The sequence below is a fragment of the Lutra lutra genome, chromosome 16 (genome assembly GCF_902655055.1).
Source record: "Lutra lutra chromosome 16, mLutLut1.2, whole genome shotgun sequence".
NCBI classification, from domain to species: Eukaryota; Metazoa; Chordata; class Mammalia; order Carnivora; family Mustelidae; genus Lutra; species Lutra lutra.
The window spans coordinates 38,746,879-38,771,341 of record NC_062293.1 but is presented as its reverse complement, the minus strand read 5'-3'; positions in this window follow the sequence as shown (position 1 = coordinate 38,771,341).

Here is a 24,463-nt window from a genome sequence, read left to right as displayed (position 1 = left end):
TGCGGGAGCAGATAAGGATCTTGAGAAAATGAGTAGGAGTTGTCCCAGCTGAGTGGGAAGAGGAGAGAGGTGAGGGACAGGAAGTCGCCTGTGGCTTCTCTGACCCCACGTGTTTCCCTCCTGGACTGGAACTGCTGGCCCCGAGAGAAGAGGAGGGCTGAGGCATACCTGTGTTGAATCCCAGGTCTGCTGATCGGCTCTTGTCCAAACTCACATATCCGCAGTCACGTATGCCCCGCAAGGTGGAAAGAGTGACACGTGTCCCGAGGAAATGCTGAAATGAGTTCAGTGAGATTCGCGAGGTCCAGGGCCCAGGCCAGATCATTGCTTTTTCTATTTGTTCAAGCAGTCAACGCCCCTTAACACCGTGCCCCAGGAAAGACAGCCACCATTCAGAGGCAGCACCTGACCTTGGGCTGCTGCCTTTGGATTCACAGATTCACAAGTAAAAGCCACCCCGTGTAAGGTGAGTGGCGGATATGCCATCTGGAGGGGTCGGGGGAGGACAGGGAGTGGCCCAGGAGCACTAGAGAGGCCTCCCAGGGGAACACTCCCCCTCCCCGAGCAGAGCCTCCTGTGTTGGTTGGGTCTGCGGCTCCGGGAATCCAGGAAGAACAATAAAAATGGCAGCGGGACGTCATCTTCCAGGCCGCCCTCTTCCTTTACCCATGCCTCTCCCGCCGGAAGGACGTATGTGGAGGACACGTCGCCATAAGTAAACCAATACCTATGCAGGAAACAGGAACATCAGGTCTCCCCCTACCCTCCGATCACAAATACCTTGCCTTATATGGCTGTGAACCCATGCCCTGTCTTAACCCAAATAAAAGACCCACTCGACCCCCTCCCGGGCACCACTTCCCCGACTCTCCTCTCTTGAGTCCCGGAACCTCGTCGGAGGGCGCCTTTAATAAACCTTGCCTTGCACCCATCTCGCCTGGTGTCGTGTGTATCTCGCCTATAAAACCTTACATCCTGCAGGTGGGCTGAAGGGGAAAGGGGGCTGCCACCAGAGGAGGGGGCTTGTGTACAGGAGGGGAGGCACGGAGGGAGCCCACTCCCTCGGAGATGCCAGGCAGAGCCAGATCCTGGGGTCCGGAGAGTGAGTTGGGCGGGGAGACGGCAGGAAAGTCCTGTGCCTCTATAGCTGTGAAGCGGCCAGGTCACCGAGACACTGTGAGCCAGGCTTGGCATGAAGATACGTCAGTAGGTGCTCCAGAAGGGGTGGCTGGGCCAAATGCGTGTATGAAATCATGAGGCGGGATGTAAACAGAGGGTTGGCGAGGCTGATCTCCTCCAGTCATGCATTCCCCAGCTCAAGGGTGTGCACGGCTCCCCATTGCCAACTGGAGGACGCCCAAGGCCCTCACCTGGACGTTGGTGGCTCCTCATGCTATGTCTGTCTCCATGTTTGAGTATTTCCATCGCCCTGAACAGGCCGCTGGTTTTCCTACTGCTCTGATGCTGCTTCCATAGTGACCTCCCCCTGGAAGGCCCTCCTCACTATCTCCCACCTGGGGCTCTCTTCTACCCTTTCCAAATGCCGTGGTGCCCATAGAGAGCCTCCTGCTGTCTCCAGCAGCCTCCTCTGAAAACCCCCTGTGCCGGGACCTCCCACCGGGAGGTCTAATATCCCCGCCACCAGCCCCCGCCACCAGCCCATGCCGGCCCCAGAGTATTCTCCAAACTAACACCTGGGTGGGGTGAGGGGGCATCCCGACATGTCAGAGCTGAACGGGTCCTCGAAGACCATAGGCAGCTGGGGCTTTTGAAGCTTTCTGGGAGGTGGGACTGGGAGATGGGAGAGCCTTTGAACAAACGCAAATGTCCTGGCCCCATTTCAGAATCAGAATCAAATCTTATGTGCCTATACATGTTGAGAGTTAAAAAAAAAAAAAAAAAAAAAAAAAAAAAAAAAAAAAAAAACTCCAGGAAATTCAAGCACAAGAAGATTCACGTGTCCAGTATGGCCTCTCCATTTTACAGATGCGGAAAAAAGGAGCCTTGGAAAGAAGAAACGCACCTGCCCAAGGGCACACAGAGAATTTGTAGTGGAGAAGGGACAGTGGGCGCTGAAGCCATCTGACCATGTGAGCGCCACACGTGGCCGCCTCTGAGAACACACATCCAGCAAGGACCACAGCTATGGGCTGCTCCAGGCCAGGTCCCGCGCATCCCGCCAGCTGCTGCCCGCCCCCATAAAGTACCTCAGTTCCTAGAAATCACTGACCCACTGTTGCGGCTCCGTGAGTCTGCTTGTTCTTGTAAACGGACATGTTTGAATTCCTTTACCCTCGTTTTCGCAGGTCTCGGGGGAGAAGGGAAATACACGCATCGACGGTGACCAATGTAACCCTAGGGCTTTCAGACTCACTTGGGACACCAAGAGAAGCAGCTAGTGCCCCAGGGAATTCCTCTCTCTCTTCCCTTCCTTGCAGGCACGCTGCCTGGCCCACTCACGAAGGGGACGGGGCTGCCCCTCCAGAAACGTACTTTTCTTCCTCTCCCTCACTGGGGCCACGGTGATCCCAGGGGAAAAGAGGAACAGACACAGTTAATCATTCCCTCCGCTTCCCTGCAGCACTGGGAGGACAGGCTGGAGGCTCCGAAGACATAGGCACCTGGCACTCCCTGGCCATCGCCCACACCCCAGCTGGACATCTTCTGCTGTAGGCCTGCACCAAGGCAAGCACCAAGGAATAACTCAATAAAACATGCTTGTCCCTGCCTGGGATGGGGACCAGGGGCCGAGGAGGCTTTGATAGACAAGAAATACTGAGCACAAACACTGAACCAGTTACCCTAAGCCACGTGTAAACCTTTCCTTAGAGAGAGGTTTGAAAACCATTGGAAGTGCCTGTAGGAAGGTTTTCTTATTAGTTATCTTTTTTTTTAAATCATTTATTTATTTGACAGAGAGAGATCGCAAGTAGGCAGAGAGAGAGGGGGAAGCAGGCTCCCCACTGAGCAGAGAGCCGGATGCAGGGCTCGATCTCAGGAACCTGGGATCATGACCTGAGCCAAAGGCAGAGGCTTTAACCCACTGAGCCACCCAGGCGCCCCTCTTATTAGTTATATTTTACGAAGTAGCTGCCTGCTGACTGAGGACACTTAGAGACCAGACAGAGCTCAGCCAGTGAGGATCGATCGTTTCCGCCAGGCCATCCAGGAGTGGCCTTTACCGGACTGGAGCCTGGTCCTGCCTGCTTGTACAGCCTCATCCCCACCGACCAGGACACAGAAGCCCACGGGGACAAGTCCTTTGTCCAGCCCCGCGGCTGCAGAGATCCTGGCTCAGCGTTGTCCCTCTTTGGGGCCAAGTCTTCTCAGTTTCCTCACTTAGGAGGAAGCGTGTTATGGATTCTAAGATAACTGGGTCAGATCTCAGCCCTGCCTTTTATTAGCTGTGTGACCTCGGGCAAGTAACTTAATGCTCCTAAGCCTTATTTCCATGATTATGAAATGTGCTGCCAGCTGGACGGGTATATTTTGAAGACGAGCTCCCAACACCTTAACCAAACTTTGTGCTATTTGAAGGATTACATGAGGTTTCTCCCCTGGTCTTGGAACAGGGGAGGAAGAAAGGAAGGGAGGGAGAAAAAGAAGGAGAGGGGAACGAAGAGAGAGGAAAAGAAATGGAATTTGAATCATTCAAAATCATTGCTAGACACCTGCTGTGCACGAGCTCCTGGCGATACACAGACACAAGGCAGACGTCGGCTCTGCCCTCGTGGGGCTTCCAGCTCGTTCGGGGAGGCAGACACTGGAATTACTGTAGGTTGTAAATCTTCCAAAGGAGACATAGTGTCTGAGGCTTCATCCCATGTCCCTGGTGCTACCAACACCTCCCTGCCCTGAGCAGCTTCCTGGTCCCTTTCCCTTCTATCCGGTGCTGCCTGACACCCAGCTAAGCTTCCTGGGGTCACCCACATGAACAGAACACCCTCTCTGGCCCCCAGCCCTGCACCAGCCCTAACTTTTCCTGCAAGCAGGAGGCTAGCCCACAGCATGGCCCCGCAGGACCCAAATGGAGTCCAAATGCTTTGTCCAAAACATTGTCTGGTATTTTTTTCTTTAAGATTTTATGTATTTAATTGACAGAAAGAGAGAGAGCACAAGCAGGGAGAGCAGCAGGCAGAGGGAGAGAGGAGGAAGCAGTCATCCCACTGAGCAGGGAGCCCGATGTGGAGCCTGATCCCGGGACCCTGAGATCATAACCTGAGCCGAAGGCAGACACCTAACTGACTGAGCCACCCAGGTGCCCTCTTGACTTCTCTCCCTCTGTCAAGGTTCCCTCAACCCCTATTTCTCTCCAACTTTCAACACTTCTGGTCTTTTCAGGGGGCCTGTCTTCTGTCTCTAGAGGACCACATGAAGGAGACACCAAACTTCTCTCACAGCTGCAGGCAAACCCAGAGTGCCTGAAGAATGTCACAGCAGGGACCGTCACTGGCTTTTCAAGTGAGTCCACATTGAATGAGCTACAGAGCTGACAATAGCTCGCCCCGCTGTGCCGTGGCGAGGTGCAGGCGTCTCGGCGTGGCTTACAAAGTCTTGCCTGATGTGGCCCCCAGAGCTCTAGCCACAGGACACGGTCATGATTCTGCACATGTGCCGGGACTTCACTGCCCTGCTGCCTGGGCCCCCCTGTTCCAGCCCACGGCAGTCCCACCCAAGCTCCCAGGGCCAGCCGAGCTCATTCCTCATGGAGGGCTGCTTGCACTCCCGTCACTGCTTGTGGTTCCCACACCTGCCTGGTCTGGAAGCTCCCAGAGGGCAGGTGTCCCTCCGTTGTGGTCTCTGCATTTCATGCCCCAGTGCCCGAACCCAGGTTTGCTGAAGGAGAAAGGAGGGGTCTTATTACTGGAGTCATCCCCATGCCACAGATGAGGCATGGAAGCCCTGGGCCTTACAAGGAGTCAGGCCGGTAGTGAGTGACGTAGTGAGGATGGGGAGCTCTGGCCCAAATCCTGTGCTCGTTGGTACAACCCGGTGCTCACTCTCCTGCCTCCCGCATGCGGACATCAGGCTGTTCACAGTTTCTGAGTGTGGTCATGGGCACCCCTCCTGGTACTGGGTCTGAGTTCCTTATGCATTCATTCATTCATTCACTCATTCACTTGGCAGGCATCTTCCGAGGGCCCGCGCTGTCAGTTCCCACGCAGACAGTCAGGTTTGAGAGATCTGACTGCAACAGCCAGAGTCCAGAGAGAGGGAAAGAGACACAAAACCCAGCAAGGGGCACAGACACACCAGGACAGTCACCACGTGCAGCCCAGAGGCTGTGCACACCCAGTCTGGGGAGCAGGGGTGCAGGGTGGCATTTGGACTGACCGGGGAGGGGAGGGCGAAAGCGGCATTTGCTGGGCGGGGTTGGACAGGATGGAGTGAGCTCTGGAGAGACGCCTGGCTTCCAGCCTCCCCAGCTCCACTCTGCGCACTGCTGGAATGACTGACGTCTCCTGGTGGCCCCACCTAGAACCAGAATAATAACGATACCTGTGAGAGGCTTGTGTGAAAAGAAATATGACATACTTCTTCAGGACAAATGAGCAGTTGCTTCACAGCACACTGGTAGCCAGTGAGGGCTGCTGTCTCCGGAGCGTGGGGGCAAGCGTGTAGGCTGCAGGAAATGGCCGGAAGTGAAGGCAGGAGGATCACGGGACAGGGTTTCCCAAGTCCCTGTATATGGGGCTCTACTGGCAGGAGAGTATCACAGGCCATCTTACGCTCAGTACAGGGGTACAGTCAGATTCGTGGTTTGGCCAGAGGGCTTTTGTTAGACACTGTAGTACAGAATGAGTGGGAAAAGGCAGGAGGACTGGAGGTTTGACCAGGTCCAGAAGGGGTGACAGGTGAGGAGTGGGGTTCCATGTGAGAATCAGGATACGAGGTCTCTGGGCTCTGCTGCTCATTTTCTGTGGGACCTTGGGCAGGTCACTTCCTCTTTCTAGACCTCAGTTTCCTCACCTAGCAAGTGAAGAGTGTGGACCTACATCAGGGACTCTTTCCTCAGAGATGGGATTCGTAATGGATCATTTGGGAAGTTTTTATCAAAAGACACATGCTAGAATCCCACTCTGGAGGCGGGGGTGGAGGCTACTTTGAACCCAGGGCAGTTGGAAGGTCTTCAGATAATCTGGGCCCACCACATCACTCCATCCAAAGCCCGTAGCCTAGGTGCCCACTGAGACCCTCTCTGACTTAACAGTTAATGACTCTAAGTCTCCAAGTTCGATCAAAGTCCTGCCCATGCCCCAAGGAGCCCCCTCACCCATCCCCAGTGGAACTGGTCCTTGGATCAGATCTATTATGCTGAGGGGGAGTGCTGGGGGGCCACCCTTCCCCTTCTGGTGAGGATCAAGGACCACAGAGCCTCAAAGGACCAATGCTAGCCCCTGAGCCATTCCAGCCCCTCCTCCCATACTAGGAGACATGGGCCACATTTAAAACTTAGAAAGCACCCAGAAGGCAGAAACTCAAAGAAGCCTTGAAGGCAAGACCTGGGCTCAGATGTGTTATAGACTCAGTGTTGTGCTTCCTGAGCTGTTTGGCCCTGAATCAGAAATACCCACCTTGCAAAGTTCTGCTGAGCATTCAAGGAATTGGCAGGTGTCAGACATGCTCCACAGACAGCCAGCACCCAGCAGAACACCAGCCCTTTCGTCCTTCTCCCTTTGGTCCCCAACCCCCACAGAGCAGGAAGAACCTCTGGGAAGAATTGGGGCGGGTCATCTCCCATTACGGATCTGGAGGTCCCTAAAGGAAGAGTGAGTCATCACATGGGGACCCCAGTGACAGAGCCCTGAAGACAGCCCCTCCTTTTAACTCCTAGGTCCGGCTCTTCCTCTGTGCTCTTCTGGCTTTGTGCTCATGTTCAAGGAGCTGTGCTGTGGCCAGAGAGAGAAGGTGGGCATGATCAGGGCCCCTAAGATGCTGGAAAGCCCACAGCCCACCTGGAGGCCAGGGCATGGTGCCAGCTTTGCAGGGAGTGGTGGAAAGAAAATGCCCCAACCTTTCCACCCTGAAGAGGAAAGATGCAGGGACAGGAAGTGGCAGCAATATGACCCTCCACTATGCCCACCGAAATCAACAATGGCACTGTGATTCAGGTGACACGCCCACAGACTGCTGGGAAAGCCCCCTGGGGAGACCTTCCCTTCCCTTCCCTTGGTGGCATGTGGACAGCCTGGGCCCCAGCACAGCCCACAGCCCAATTCCCAGGGCATCCTGTGCCCGAAGCCCTGTGAGGCCAGGTTGTCCTAGGCAAAGATGCTCTTTTGTCTGTGTCCCTCCGGCCTGGCTCCAGACATCCACTTGGACCTGGCCCTCCCTCAGGGATGTTTCCATCACTGGGGCTGGCCCCCTGGGCTCCCGAGGACTCCAAACCCACTACAGACTGCCCCGAGCTCAGACCCCTCATCCCACAGAACAGGAACCCTGCCTCAGATACACTAGCCAACAGAATTAGGACATCCAGGCCTCCTGGCCTCCAACTCAGTGCTCCACTGTAGTGGAAGGAGCATAGGACACGGGGTCCAGACCTCTGCATTTTGTCCAAGTTGCCATTTAGTAACACCAGGTCAATTTTAATCATCTTCCTGAAGCTCTCAGTCATCATCGCTGAAGCTGGTTTCGCAGTGCCTCTGTCTTAGGATGTTAATACGGACCCGTGTGCAAAGGTCCCTAGCTCAGAGCCCGGCTTATCTCTCATGGTTTCTGAGAACGCACAGGGTTTCCTCCCTCCCCGCTTGCTTTGTCTTAGACGCCTTCACAGCTGCTCTGAAGAGTGCGTCTAAACTGGCCAAGTCCTATTTCTCAGCTCCCACTGGCTCGCTGAGCTTTGTCAGGGGCGGGTGAATTTCAGGAGCCAAGTTCACATGGGGAGCATCTAAAATCAAGGCTGCAGTCTGCCGGAGCCTGCCAAAGTCCGCAGTCTCTGCGTGTCCCACCCACTGCCTGTGCCCGTGGCCAGGATAGGTTACATCATTTGCAGGAACCAGTGGAAAATAAGGGATCCTTGTTCAAAAACTGAGCATGGCAAGATGGCCACAGCAGAGAGGGCGCAGGAAGAGTGCCATGAAGGCCGCCCTGCCCCTGCCCGCCCTCTGAGCATGTTTCTGCTTCATGCTGGTTGGGCATCTGTTGGTTTACTCCCTGGCATCTCCTCTAGCCCACTCTGGGTCTCCTCTACCCTGGCTGCAAGGTGACTTTCCAAAACCACATTGTTATGGTTTTATTGTTCCAAAGTTCTCAACATAAAGACATTTCCCAAATGAGCGGGAAGCTTCTATCTCAGTTTCCACCAGCATGCTCCAAGTGACACATCACCTCCAAGTCATGCCCCCCACCTCACAGCAGGGCCAAAGACCAGAGCTGGGGCCGGCCCGCCTGATCTACCAGGGCAGAGAAGGGATTGTGGAGAAGGGAATGGGAGAAATCGACCATGTTCCTTCTGCCCATCAGAGGTCCACGCTGCCCGTCTTTTCCAGCTGGAGCTGGAAATCTCAACAAAGACTTCTCCTACCCAGATAGGAAGTGATTCAGTCAGATGGAACACGTTGGACACCCAGCATATATTAGGTGCTCATTAAAGGAACCTGTCAGCACCGTCCTCTGCCCACCATCAGCAGATGGGTCCACTTGGAGATCTAGGGTGAGAAAGCAGGTAGGGGACACTAAGCCGCCCATGCCCTCTGGCCTGCTCTCTTGCATGCAATCTCACTAGCATCTCGAAAAGGAAGAGGAAATGAGTAGCCTGGCTTTTGTCCCAGCTCTGCTGCTCTTGATCTCTGTCGACGTAAGTGTCTTTATTTAGAAGTTGTGGGTCCTAATCTTCCCCCTGCTTCACTGACCAGAGGTCATGAGCCTCACAGCAGAAAACAGCGGGGTAGAATGGGGGTTTGGCAAAACAGAGGGCTACCGACCCTCCCGTGCTCTCACCACTGCTGCCTGTTGCCTGCACCCCTCCCCAGCCAAAGGGTTGAAATGCTTCATCCGCCCCCTCCCCGCAGCTCGGCTTCCTCCCCACCTACATTTTCTTACACTGCACACTGGGCTCTGACCATATGACATCACCAAAACCAAAGTGGCCAAAGACACTGGTAACCCACTTGCTGCTAAGTCCAAGGCACCCTTGGCTTTGCCTTGCCTGACCCATCGGTACCCTTGAACCTGTTCACCCTTCTGGAAACTTCCTCTTGCCCTGGCTTCTAAGGCGGATGGCCCTCCTGGTAATCCTCCAAACTCTGTGGCTCTTACTTCAGAGACTTGGTTAGAAGCTCCTTGCCCTCTGTTCATGCCTTAATTCTGATGTCCCCTAGCCCTCCAAGGAATGACAGTAGTTGATAGCTGTCTTCACTGTGTGCCAGGCACTACTCTAAGCACTCTGCTTATGTTAGCCCGTTTAATGTTCGTCAATGCCCTGGAAGGAGGGGGCAATACCCCATTTCACAGATAAGGAAACTGAGGCCTAGAGGAACTGCCCAGGATTACTCAGCTAGTCATCAGGCAGGTGGGAACAAACACAGGCAGTGGGGCTCCAATTCTGAACCAATACGTCGCACTGCCTCTTGGCAGAGACTCAGCCCTGCGTGCTATCCAAACAGCTTAGCTTACCCTGTGACATCCCTTCTAATCTGGCCACGACCTACACCGCCTATAGCCCCCTATAATCATTCTATGTCCCCAGCTTGGGTTCCACATGCTGGTCTTTGCGCACGAGCCCCTCTCTCCCTGGTCAGTGTCCACTCTTGTTCAAAAACACCTGTTCTGAGAGGCCTTCTCCTTTCCTCCCAGACCCTCCATTGCTTTGGATCTCAGGCCCCATGTGTCCCTCCCTGTGCTTTCATGTACTGCCTGACAGCGTTACTTGTCAGTCCTGAAGCCTGCCTTCTTGTCTAGGCTCTGAGCTCCTGGCTCAACACAGGGCACGCGGTACTGCTAGCAAACGTGGAGGTAACCCAGTGTGCTGACCCACGCATCAACGGAGCTGGAGACTTGAGCCTTACGGAACTGAGCCTGAAACCTCAGTCTTGTCATTCAGGTCCACAGGGCTCTTGTAGGCATACAAACATGTGCACACACGCACACTCACTCCCCAGCTCGGAGGCCCTCCCTGCAACCCTAGCTCTCGCAGGCCGTGGTCCCGCTTCTTCAAGGACTTCCAGGCACCTGAAAACCTGCCTTTTCCACAATGCTTTAACCCAACCCCAAGAAACCCGAGTTTTGCATTCTTCCATATTCCAGTCATTTCATGGGGCCAAACAGGGACATCCTGACCACTGCGACATGTCTCAGGTACATGGGACTGTCTCTAAGCAGGAAGAAGAGGCTACCGGTCACAAAGTCACAATAGTCTTGAATTTTTTCTTGAAGATTTTATTTATTTATTTGACAGAGAGAGACACGGTGAGAGAGGAAACACAAGCAGAGGGAGTGCGAGAGGGGGAAGCAGGCTTCCAGCCAAGCAGGGAGCCCGATGCGGGGCTCTATCCCAGGACCCTGGGATCATGACCAGAGCTGAAGGCAGACACTTTAATGACTGAGTCATCCAGGTGCCCCTCACGATAGTCTTTATATGTTCACAGCAATTTGTGGCTTGCTTGGTCCCTTACACTATGTGCAACTTGGAGCCTCCCAACAAGGTATGGAATCATTACTATATATCTATTTTTAAAAAATTTTTTAATTAACATATAATGTATCATTAGCCCCAGGGGTACAGGTCTGTGAATCGCCAGGTTTACACACTTCACAGCACTCACCATAACACATACCTTCCCCAATGTACTATATTCATCTATTTTACAAGCGAGGAAATCAAGGCACATAGAGATTAATGACACACATAGGCTTGCCTCCCCCTGAAAGCCCTCAGCCAAGAGCGGGGCACTGGGAGGCCCATGTCAAAGCCCCTTCATGCCAAGTGATCATGGGATGGGCCAAGGTACATAAGAAGATGAGTTTTCTCCAAAGGATGGCACACGGAGCATTCTTTGTGGCCCCCCGACCTCTGTATGTCCTGGGGCCAGCCCCTGCTAACATCTGACCTGTGTCATGAAGCAAAGCAGGTGAGTGTGGGCGGGGCTTTGAGAATTCAGGTACATCCTGGGAGGCAAGTTGGATTTAAGACTTATTAAATAAATGTGTTTCCTCCTTTGAGCCATACATAATTCCTTCTAACGGTATTATTGGACTGGAGGTGCTTAGAAGATATGCTTTAATGGAGGGTTTATCGGGATTTGTAATTAGCAGAGCAATTGTGAGCACTTTAAAGTAGCTGGAAGCAGATTAAGCCCACAAAAGAGAACCAGCCACTCACAAACACAATCGCAATATCCATTTACATGCCAACAAATGCTGGGTCAATTATAAATGCATACACTCAAAGGGCTACTGTAAATCTTATTCCTGAGGCAGTAATTGGCATCCCTCCCAGCAAAAAAACACTCATTAACCAAGTCAACAAATCTTTAAAGGATGCCTACTACATGCCAGATGCTCTCCTGTGTCCTGGGAACCAGGAGACACAACCAAGACACACAAGGCCCTTGTCCCTGTAGAGCCAACACCCTGTGACAGAGACCTCACGTTCGAGGCTCATTATAGAAACAAGATAACTTCAAAAAGGATAAGTCACCAAAGAAACGTAACAAAGGCACATAACTAGAGGGGGATTAAAGGTTTGGCACTTGGGCTGAAACCTGAATGACAAGAAGAAATGAAGATGGAGGGGGGGAATATTCTAGGCAGGAAGCCTACGGGGCTAACACCCAATGGGGTGTCTTAGCCTACATGGGCCTCTGCATAAGACCCGAGACAAGGATTGAAGTGATGGTAATTTATTTGGGAAGTGCAGGAGAGATGAGTAAGGGAGTGGGGTACAAAACAAGAATGGGGGAACACTAAATAAAGAATATCAGGACAGCTCCACTGTGGGTGACTGGAACTCAACCTCCAGGGGACACTGTGGGAGACAGTACAAAGCAAGCCATGGGTTATGAGCTCATGATGTGAGCAGGGATTGGTTCCATCTGCTAGGTGCAGAGACCAGCCTGGACTATTCCAGAAAGAAAGTCAGGGAGGGTGGCATATAAAACTTGTGGGGAGACAATGGTAGGAGATGAAGACAGAGGAAGGCAGAGAGCAGCACACGTTTGGAGCCTGGTAGGCCGTGATGAGTCTGAATTGTATTCAAAGTACATTGGGAAGGCAGCTGAGAAATTTAGTCAGGGAGAAGAACTAACTTTAAGAAAAAAAAAATAAGATTTTTCTCTTAGTTATGTGGAAAACATTTTTCCAGAGAGCAAAAGAGAATGGAGGAGGACCAATAAAGAAACAATGGCTGAAGTCCGGGCAAGAGGTGCTGTTGGCTTCTGAGGATGGGGGTCAGTGCTAAGTGGATGAACCTCGGTGTGTCTCAGTGGATGGACCCAGGTGTGTCTCAGTGGATGGACCTCATTGTGTCTAAGGGGATGGACACAGGTGTGTATAAATGGGTAGACCCAGGTGTGTCTCAGTGGATGGGCCCAGGTGTGTCTCAGTGGATGGAACTCATTGTATCTAAGGGGATGGACACAGGTGTGTATAAATGGGTAGACCCAGGTGTGTCTCAGTGGATGGACCTAGGTGTGTCTCAGTGGATGGACCCATGTGTGTCTCAGTGGATGGACCCAGGTGTGTCTCAGTGGATGGACCCAGGTGTGTCTCAGTGGATGGACCTCATTGTGTCTAAGGGGATGGACACAGGTGTGTATAAATGGGTAGACCCAGGTGTGTCTCAGTGGATGGGCCCAGGTGTGTCTCAGTGGATGGGCCCAGGTGTGTCTCAGTGGATGGACCCAGGTGTGTCTCAGTGGATGGACCCAGGTGTGTCTCAGTGGATGGACCTCATTGTGTCTAAGGGGATGGACACAGGTGTGTATAAATGGGTAGACCCAGGTGTGTCTCAGTGGATGGGCCCAGGTGTGTCTCAGTGGATGGAACTCATTGTGTCTAAGGGGATGGACACAGGTGTGTATAAATGGGTAGACCCAGGTGTGTCTCAGTGGATGGACCTAGGTGTGTCTCAGTGGATGGGCCCAGGTGTGTCTCAGTGGATGGACCTAGGTGTGTCTTAGTGGATGGGCCCAGGTGTGTCTAAGGGGATGGACACAGGTGTGTATAAATGGGTAGACCCAGGTGTGTCTCAGTGGATGGGCCCAGGTGTGTCTCAGTGGATGGGCCCAGGTGTGTCTCAGTGGATGGACCTAGGTGTGTCTTAGTGGATGGGCCCAGGTGTGTCTAAGGGGATGGACACAGGTGTGTATAAATGGGTAGACCCAGGTGTGTCTCAGTGGATGGACCTAGGTGTGTCTCAGTGGATGGACCTAGGTGTGTCTCAGTGGATGGGCCCAGGTGTGTCTCAGTGGATGGACCTAGGTGTGTCTTAGTGGATGGGCCCAGGTGTGTCTAAGGGGATGGACACAGGTGTGTATAAATGGGTAGACCCAGGTGTGTCTCAGTGGATGGGCCCAGGTCTCAGTGGAAGGACCTAGGTGTGTCTCAGTGGATGGACCTAGGTGTGTCTCAGTGGATGGGCCCAGGTCTGTCTCAGTGGATGAGCCCAGGTGTGTCTCAGTGGATGGACCTAGGTGTGTCTCAGTGGATGGACCTAGGTGTGTCACAGTGGATGGACACAGGTGTGTGTAGCAGAGTGGGACTGACGGAGAACTTACTATAGGGAGAGTCAAGAAGGAGGGAGGCTTGGCCAAGGTGTGTGAGACAGGAGGGCTACAGGACAAGTAGGCTGGGCCGAGCCACTCAGGAACTGGATGACTTGGGTCACTCATTCTCCCGTTCTGGCCTCTGTCTTCTCATCTGGAAAATAAAGGAGTAGAACAAGCCAACTTCTAAGAATGCTCTTAACTCTAATAGTCTATGATTTTAAGAAAGCAAACAGAACAATCTTTTTTTAAGTTTCACTTCTTCCCCCCACTCTGGGATACAAATTCTTCAAATGTTTTCATTTTTTTTTTCATGTTTAGATCCTGATTAATGGATTTTATGAGCCCTGTGTGTTCCGCCTTGACCATGCCTCCCACCCAACCCCAGAATAAACCATTATTCTGGTTTTTAGTCATACCCTTGTCCTGATTTTCCTTATTGGTTTTACAACTTAAGTATCTTCAAACTCTGTGTGTGTGTGTGTGTGTGTGTGTGTGTGTGTATTTATATTTATATTTATATATAAAAAGTAAATATATATATAAAGTAAATATATATATATAAAGAAAATATATATGTATATATTTACTTTTTCAGTTCTGTACTTTATATAAATGGAATCGCACAGTGTGTTCTCTTTTATGATTGCTTTCCTTTTCTCAACAAGGTGTTTGGGAGACTCGCACATAGTATAAATCCAGTAGTTCATTAACTTTCCCTGCAGCTTTAGTACTCTTCTTATGTTGACACAATCCGTGCATTCCACTGTTGATGGACTTTTGTCCGTTTCCAGTTTTCACTCTTTTTTTAAATTTTATTTTAATTCCAATTACATACAGTTAATATATGGTGCTGTATTAGTCTCAGGTATACAATATAGTGATTCAACACTTCCCTACATTACTCAGTGCTCATCATGGTAAATGTACTCTTAATTCCCCCTCACCTACTTCCCCCATCCTCCCACCCACACCTCCCCTCTGGTCCCCATCAGTCTGTTCTCTGTAGTCAAGAGTCTGTTTTTAACACTTGTTTTGTTTTTTTTTTTTTACATTTAATTTTTTTATTTTTTCAGCATAACAGTATTCATTATTTTTGCACCACACCCAGTGCTCCATGCAATCCGTGCCCTCTACAATACCCACCACCTGGTGCCCCCAACCTCCCACCCCCCCACCCCTTCAAAATTCTCAGATCGTTTTTCAGAGTCCATAGTCTCTCATGGTTCACCTCCCCTTCCAATTTCCCTCAACTCCCTTCTCCTCTCCATCTCCCCTTGTCCTCCATTAACACTTGTTTTTAATAACCCCATAAACCCACGTGAACTACCACACAAAGCCAAAGCTGGCAGCTTGGCAATAACCTCCTTCCAACCGTGTCCTTCTACTCTTCCCGAGTCCTCCAACCCACAGTAACCAACACCCCGAATTCCCTCACTTTCTCTTTTCTACAGTTTCAGTCTAGATGGATTTTTTTTTTAGTTTTTTTTTAAGATTTTTATTTATTTACTTGACAGAGTGAAATCATAAGTAGGCAGAGAGGCAGGCAGAGCAAGAGGAGGAAGCAAGCCCCTGCTGAGCAGAAAGCCTGATGTGGGGCTCGATCCCAGGACTCTGGGATCATGACCCGAGCCGAAAGCAGAGGCTTTAACCCACTGAGCCACCCAGGTGCCCCTTTTTTAAAGTTTTTTTTTAAGGTTTTATTTATTTGAGAGAGAGAGAGCACAAGCAGGGGAGCGGCAGGCAGAGGGAGAAGCAGGCTCCCCGCTGAGCAAGAATTCAGATGTAGGACTCAATCCCAGGACCCTGGGATCGTGATCTGAGCCAAAGGCAGACGCTTAACCAGTTGAACCACCCAGGTGCCCCTTAATCTAGACAGATCTCTAAGATGCACAGAGTTTTACTTAGGTTAATTATACTTTACTACAAAGGTATCATACTGCTTACAATTGTTGGGACTTACTCTTTGCTACGTCGTATTTCGCCAGGATACATTCCCACTCCTAAGAGCCACTACGGTTCCTTCGTTTTAACCGCTTGTATGGTACGACATGGGTTAAGTAAAGTCCTGTTTATTCACCACTGGGTCTTGATGGGCATTTGGGTTTTTCCAGATTTCTGCCACCGTAAACAATGCAGCTCTGAACGTGTTTGTATATGCGAGACTTCTTTTTTTTTTTTTTAAGATTTTATTTATCCACTTGACGGAGAGATCACAAGCAGGCAGAGAGGCAGGCAGAGAGAGAGGAAGGGAAGCAGGCTCCCTGCGGAGCAGAGATCCCGATGCAGGGCTCCATCCTAGGACCCTGAGATCATGACCTGAGCCAAAGGCAGAGGCTCTAACCCACTGAGCCACCCAAGCGTCCCTGTATATGTGAGACTTCTATTAAGCCTATATAAAAAAAGGAGAATTGCTGGTCTAGAATATTTACTGTTACGAGATTGTTCCAGTCATTTTCCAAAGCAGCTGCATGAAAATACCAGCAGAATAGACTGTGTAGGTCCATTTTCTCTCCAGCACCTGGTACTGTCCGAGTTCTCGATCTTTGCTAACTGATTCGTTCTCACAAAGATGGCTTTCTGTCTGGACTGGCATTTCTTTGACCAATGGTGAGGTTAAACATCTATTTGTCTATCAGCCCTAGTGTTTCCTCTTCTGTGAAATGCCTGTTCCTGTTTTTTTGGTGGTTTTCTTCTGAGTGTTTATATTTTTCATATCGATACCATCAGCCTGCTTCCTGCCTGCAGAATGCTGGGGCTCGAGATCATTTTGTTGTTCTGAAAAGTCAGTGTTATTTTGCCTAGACCAGCAGCACGTTTGATAATATCACTCTCCCAAAACTTTTTTTGGAGCATCAGCAGCCAACCCCGCGGCCACCTTTGAGCCTTGCCTTTCTTTTTCTCTCTAGCTGTCATGTCAGCTATTTTGACACTATCAGGCTTTGTAAGATCCAGTGTCTTTTCTGCGAGTCGTGCCCTCGGTTTGGTCCTAACCTCAAGGCTGAATGTTCATAACGATGTCTTGATTTTCATTGTTCCTCCCAAAGCTGCATCCTATTTGGAGAATATCTTGCAACTGAAGAGGTTGGAAATAAGAGAGGATTGCACCTTCCAACTCTGGAAGCCCCAGAATTTCTAGACGTTCTATGCTCCCTTTCAGTTCTGCTTACAAAGAAGCCAGTTCTTCTCTCTCAGGAACCTTATAAGACACAGCTAACGACGACTAACTCATGCAAACAGCATTCTGTCTAAACTTATTCCAAAGCCGTACATTCAGTTGGTATGTTTTCCGCCTTCCAAATTATCACATGGGATGCTTTACAAGATATTTTACTACCAGCTTACATAGCTGACCATTTTTCCAGTTCCCTATAATAATTTCTTCGCTGCTTGCCGCTCAGCCCCAAACCCAAAACCACACATTTTATTCTCTGGTGAGTGCGGTACCCTCACTTCTAGGTACTAGTTTCTGTAATGGTCAGCTTTTGCTGCAGTAACAAACAACCCCAAAATATCAGTGGCTTATAACAAGAAGCATTTCTTTTTTGCTTCCAAGTCCACAGGTCTGTTGAATCTCTGCTCTGAGCTATAGGTCAGGTCCAGTCCTTGTGCTCTACCTTCACTGGCCCACACTGAAGGAACATCTCCTGCTTAGGACAAGTCATGCTCCTGGCAGAGCGTCCAGGAAAAAGTGGATTGGCAGAAACTTGCAATGCTTTTAAAGCTTCTGCTAGGATATGGCACGTGTCATACTTGCTGACGTTCTATTGGCTCAAGGAAGATACATGGTCAAGCCCAAACAAAGCCAATGATGTAGGGAATATATTCCAAATCATTTTAAACAAGAATGGAGTCTCCTGCAGATAGAAAGGAGTACTTGACACATTTGACACATTCTTGGACCAATCCTTCTTTAGTACGGGTATTGCAACATATTCTCCAATCTGTAGCTTACTTTCCAGCTGTCTTTTTAAGAGAAGAAATTTGGGGAGCCTGAGTGGTATAGTCAGTTAAGTGGCCAACTTTTGGTTTCAGCTCAGGTTGTGATCTCAGGGTCGTGAGATCAAGCCTCAAGCTGGGCTCTGTGCTGAACACAGAGTCTTCTTAAGACTCCCTCTCCCTCTGTCCCTCCCCCTAGCTCTCTCTCAAATAAATAAATCCTTAAAAAAAAAAAGTCGTAGTTTTTTTTAAGGTTTTATTTATTTATTTGACAGACAGAGATCACACGTAGGCAGAGAGGCAGGCAGAGAGAGAGAGGAAGGGAAGGAGGCTCCCCGCCGAGCAGAGAGCCCGACACGGGGCTCAATCCCAGGACCCTGGGATCATGACCTGAGCTGAAGGCAGAGGCTTTAACCCACTGAGCCACCCAGGCGCCACCAAAACTCATGGTTTTAATACAGAAACATTTATCCATCTTTTCTTCTACAGTCAATGTTTTTGTGTCTTATTTAAGAAACCTTTTCCTTCCCCAAAGTTTAAAAAATATTTTTATTCAGTTTTCTATTAAGAATTTTTTAGGTGCTCCTGGGTGGCTCAGTTGGTTCAGTGTCTGCCTTTGGCTCAGGTCATGATCTGAGGGTCCTGGGATTGAGTCCCACATCGGGCTCTCTGCTCAGCGGGGAGGCTGCTTTCTCCTCTCCCTCTGTCTCTCCCCCTGCTTGTGTGTTTTCTCTCTGTCTGTGAAAAAATAAATAAAATCTTTTTTAAAAAGAATTTTTAAAACATCTTTAGAACATTGAAGGATCTGGACTTGATCTCTGTATACAGTGTGATGTAATTTAATCTTTCTCCCATATGGATTGCCACTACTCCAGGGCTGATTTTGAACAGTCTCTCCTCTTCCCCCTTGATGGAACAAACAAGCAGATTACATGCAATGGCTTCGTACATTGGTGGCTCTGTTTCTAGGCTCTCCTGTTCGATTTCTTTGGTCAACGGGTCCGTTGCTGCATTGACTTGTAACTCATAATAGGTCATGGTCTCTGGGAGAGTGACATCTCCCAAACAAAAAAAATATTTGACTTTTGCTTTTCAACCAAAAGAGTGTGGACAATTTTTACCCCTTTACTCTTCCATATATATTTCGGAGCCAGATCACCAAGTTCCAGGAAGAATTAATTCTGCCAGGCACCAGGCTCTGCTCTTCCGTGGGTGAGCTCACTGAACCCTCGCCGTTACCCATGGAAGGTCAGTGTCCGTCCCCACCCCCCCACCCCACCCCCGGTTTACAGACGAGAAAACGGAGAGGCAAGTCACAACTACACGCAGCAGCTCCGAATTCAAACCCGGGCCCGTCAGACTGTGGAGTCCCGGTCGTCCCCACATCACAGAGTTTGGGTGGATATGTGCTCAGCTAGAAGATGCTGAATCAAACGTGCCCTCTGGTTCCCACAAGAAAGGGGAGGTTGCCGAGGCTTCAGCAAACACCTGGCATTTCCTCTCTCGCTCGTCTGCATGCTCCCAGCTCCTGGCTCACCCAGGCAGCTCGTGGCAGGGGGGCGGGGGGATGATGCACACTAAGCCTGCAGAGTCCTTAGCAGTGCATGCTGTCACTTTGCTGAGCACTCCTGGTGACAGTGAGAGCCACGCAGGTAGGCTGCCTTTGGGTCACCTCATTCACCCCCACCAAGAGAAAGGGCAGGGGCCTGACACCTGCAGGGCGTTCCTATTTGGAGAAGGTAGGCAGGTGGTTCCCGCAATAGATGAGCATGTGTGCTGGGGTTGGCAGGTGCATGTGTGTATGTGTGCGCGTGGTGTGTGTGTGTGCACACGCGAGGGAGGGGAGATGTGCATATGTGTGGTGGTGTGAGCTGGCACAGGTATCAGAGCAAGTTTGACCAGAATCCGGATTGGCCCTTTCCCACCCATTCTGTCCTTTAGTTCTTGAACGAGGAGATACCCTGATGACTCTGTATCTCAGAGACCGTGAAACAGAGGCTGCTCAGTGACTTGCTGGACATGCATCTTCTCCGCCCCTTTAGTTAGCAGGAGGGATAAGTAAAGTAAGGTAATTCTGAGGGACGAGATAACAGCTGTAGAGCAGTGACTCTCCCTACAGGGGTGCCGCAGGGTTGGCTGCCCCTGGGAACGTGCTGCAAATGCAAGTGCTTGGCCCCCAGCCCAGACCTACTGAAAAAATGATGCCACTCTTGGGGGTGAGGCCCGACCATCTCTGTAGTAGCATTTCCCCCAGTGATGCTGGGGCTTCTGAACATTGAGAAGCATTGGCCAAAAAACTCCTGCACAGCCCGCAGCAGGGTGTACTCTCAATGGATGCTAACAACTGGGACTAAAAGTTACAGAGCCCATTCACGGAGAGTCAAGGACTTGGTCTCCAGCCCTACAGGACACCTTTTTCCACCAAGCATAGAGATGGGCATATCTGGGAAGATCAGTATAAGGTCAGACATGGGTGTTAAGTAGAGATTAAATACTCAAGTGCAGGGCAAGGGTCCTCTCACCCTCAAGGAATTATTCCTTTCTCACTTTGCATTGCTTCCTCCTCGCAGAAAAATCTTCTTATCATCCCAACCACAGCAAATACCCATTCCGTGCCATCCTTTTTCACTGGCTTTATCAGAAATATTTTCTATGATGCCCTCTCGTCTCCATCATTGTCATTGTGATGACTGAAAATTAGTCCCTCAAACTGAGTGGACATGATTTAATTACAGACATTAGTCGGGCTCCTGACTCACCCAAAAAACACTATTTTTGCCCACCTTTCTATGAGTCACAATTTCACCTCGTGATGTTTTTCTTTAGATTAACATCCTAGAAGTGGAATTATAGGAACAGGAGGTATGAATCTGACTACTGAAACATACAGGAAAAATGTTTCCCAAAAAATGTAACAGTTTACTTTGTCAGCGGGGATCCATCCGTACATCTGTTTTAAGAAAAGTCTGTTCTCAGCATTGGATGTATTATTCCAGGAACCCCCACCCCGTTTCTTTGTCACTTTAATGAGAATGCACTTGTATCCTCGTGTAGATGTCATGTCCCTTTTTGTCAATCTCAGTTTTCTTTCTTTTCCAGGGCCAGAGCTGGTCATACTGGCTTCAGAGAAAATTCATTCCGATTAGTGTGTATGTGTGTGCGTGCATGTCATGGGCGTGTGTCTAGAAACATATATACATGTCCAAGAATATTACCACCTCTGCGGGGGGTACCTGCTACATGTTTATGCCCCAACGAACACATGTGCTATGGCATATCCATAGCTGAGGGTCTTTTGCAAACATCGTGTTTCTGAGCATGCATTCTTTTGGAATGTGTTTAGGTAGATCTGAGAGTACCTGGCCCTTTGGGACCATGGATGCAAATATAATAAGCATCCATGGACAAAAGATAGTCCAGAGGTCCTCATGGTGCCGGGGGAGTCGGTAGTTGGAAATCATTGGCACAGATCCAAACTTTTTAGAAACCAACAGAACTTCTCTCCCCCCTGCACTTTTATCCATACAACTCTTAAAGGGAACCCCAAACTGTAAAGTGGGGGTGGGAGATACAGGCTTCCAGTTATGGAATGAAGCAGTCTCGGGGATGAAAGGCACAGCATAGGGAACAGAGTCAGCGCGGCCATCATAGCATGGTATGGTGACAGATGGGAGCTACACCTGTGGGGGGCAGAGCATAATGTATAGATGGGAGTCACTGTGTTGTACACCTGAAATTAATGTAACGATGTGTGGCAACTATACTTCAGTTAAAAAGGGGAACCCTAAACCATGAAACAGTTGGGAGTAGAGGCGGAGGAGGGGTGGGCTGCTCTCCCTGGATTCAGAGAAAGGGGCCCCAGAGCACTGCCACACACCCTGGAGCTCCCCAGGTGAAAAGCGTGCATCTAGGTGCCCCCTCAGGGCCACGTCTACCCTGCCATCCTCAAAAGTTAAGTCACAGCTTCCAAGCAGCAATCACAAAACAAGCTACATTTGTGGAGAGCTTTCTACACGTCAGGTTGTATGCTCAGCTCCTTGCTACCTTATCTCATTTTATCTCCACAGGTCCCCAGGAGGAAGATCCTGATGGCACTGTTAAGAACACCATTCCAGGCGCCTGGGGCGGGGGCGGGGGGAGGGGGGCTCAGTCAGTCTTGGTTTCGGCTCGGATCGCGATCTTAGGGTCATGAGATCGAGCCCTACATTGGGCTCCACATTCAGCACAGAGTCTCTTTGAGATTCTCTCTTTCCCTCTGCCCTTCCCCCTTTCTAGAATAAGTAAATAAATCTTAGGACCAAAAAAAAAAAAAAAAAAGAACACCATTCCACAGTTGAGGAATGCGAAGCCTAAAACAAGACTCTAGGCATTATAAAAAATGTGCCCAAGTTCATTCATCTTGTATGTTATGGAGCCTAGAAGCAAACCTGGATTGTCTGGGTCCAGAATTCTGTGTTCCTAACCCTTCTCTCGGAAGCCTCCCTTTTGGAGTTAAATGGCATCTTTTCGTTTTTTAACTTTCCAATCCCCATCTAATCGATCAATTTTTTTTATTTTTTTTTTCTTTGCTTTATTTTTAAGTAGAGGTGTGGGAATGGCCCCAAATTATCCTCAATCCTTTCCCTAAAACCCTCTGTGATTAGAATAAAAGAATGCAGCCCATAGATACTGCCTAACCTGAGTATCTAGACAATGACCTTGACAACACCCATGGCTCCTGCTGAAGGTGGTTCCTGCACCCGTCTGTTTGATGATGGGGCAAGCTGTGCCTGGAGGCAGGGAGTGGCATCTGTGTTTTACACAAACCGCCTTATTTAATAGCCATAACACTCCAGGGAAATGGATGTGATTATTTTTAATTCACAGATGGCAAAACTGAGACTCAGAGAAAATTTGCTGGCAATCCCCCAGCTCAGACATGGCCAAGCCCAGATTTGAACCCCGCAGCCTTGGGCTTGACATCAGGCTGCACTAGATTTGGTGGCCTTTGGAGACAGCAGGCCCTTAACCTTCTTCTTAGCCCTCCTCGAAGCTGCCAGAGTCCCTTCTTTGCCTGCTTCCATTATAACGCTTGTCACCCAGCCCTGCCAATTCTGTGGCCAAGTCTGTCTCTCCTGTTACCTGGTCCTTGATGGCAAAGTACAGGTGTACAGATGGTCCTCAGTGAAGGTTTGCTAGGGAGCAAGTGGCCCTGTCCAAGTCATTGGCCTCCGACTCATTGGGAAACCCTCCCCATGCACCTCTGGACTCTAGGCTTTGATGCTCTCAGTTCTGAGAACCCCTCAGGCCCCTGAACATTCATACTTCCTCCTTCCCACACACGGTGGCCCTCTTCACTCTCTGGGAAATTCCAGGGCTAATTTGGGCTCAAAGTGCACGCAAAGGAGCCAAATTTTCCCTGAAAGTTGAATGAGCAAGAGGGCATTCAAACTCTCCCATCTTTAAGGACTCTTGTCTGTTCTTCCCTCTGCTGCAGGACCAAATATTACATGAGACCATGTGTGTAGGAGCCTGGGAATGTGGAGTCAGCCAGACAGGGGTTCAAGTCCTACCTCTACCACTTACTGGTTCTGTGATTTGGGGGCAAATTCCCTAGCTTGCTTGAGCCTCTAAGAGGAAACAATTACTAACTGATCATGACCGCACAGTGATGGTGTGAGAGTAAGATAACCTATGGAAAGTGCTTAACCTAGTGCCTGGCTCTGAGTAGGTGCTCAGGGGGTGAGGTTGGGGGGCTGAAGGTCACCTCTGCCCTCCCTCAGAGGCTCTGGGCAGCTGGCAAAAGAAGAGGAAGGTGACCAGAGTGGACAGGGAGAAGCTCACCTTGGTAGAGGTTGGGGACAGGAAGGAGACCAAGAGAAGCCCATTGCTGAGTCAGAGGGAGCTGGGGAGGGGACAGTGACTCAGACAGGTGTCCCCACTCAGAGAATCTGCCCAAATATTAACCACAGGAAGCAGATAAGAGTTTAGGCAGAAGAGCTTTTCCACGGTGGAAAAATATAGGCAGGGTGCTAGAGAGAGGGGTGAGGAGAGGAACTCCAGGGTGGGTAGGGAGAGAAAGGAGACTAAATTCAGGCGGGAAAGCAGGGAGGAAGGCATGAGTCACAGCCTTTCCCACCGCCCCACAGAGCAAGGTCAAGGAAGCTGAAAGGTCCCAGGAAGGAGGCTGCTTCCCCTCCAGAGGACCATCCCTTTGCTTTAAGCCAAGACGCTGCCCCAGGGTCTGAGGCCAGAAAGCCCTCGCTGAAGCCAACAAAGAGAAGAAAAGAAGGCCGTTAACTGAGTCCCTACCTGTGCGGGGGGGGCCAGACTATAACAAGGTTTATCTCTGGATAAACACAAGTCAACACACCTTATGCGCCTAGGGGGTCCCAGGGGAACCCTCCACCCCTACCAGCTGGACGGAGGCAGGAAGGGGATTCAAATCCAGGCCTACAGCCTCCTCAGATCGTGCTTTTCTTTCACAGGTTTCCTTTCCCTTCCTTAGACCCTGGGGCTGTCTGAACCAAGGTCAAGGTCATCTTTCTGTCAACTATGAGATCTGTTAACCACAGATAAGTCCTCTTCTCTCTGGACTTCAGTATCCTTGGCTACAAGCCAATGACAGCACCTCCTGCTCTGAGTGGAATGACGATTGAGGGAGCTAGAGCCACACCTGGCACAGAGCCCGTGTTAGACCTATGTCAACTGTGGTGCTCACGTTCTTAAGAAAAGCAACTCGTCGGGAGAGTGGAAGAAAGCATGGCTGAGCCCATCCCGTGGAGGCTGCAGTGGGGAGAGCACTGGGCTTGGAGTCTACAGACCTGTGTCTGGAGCTC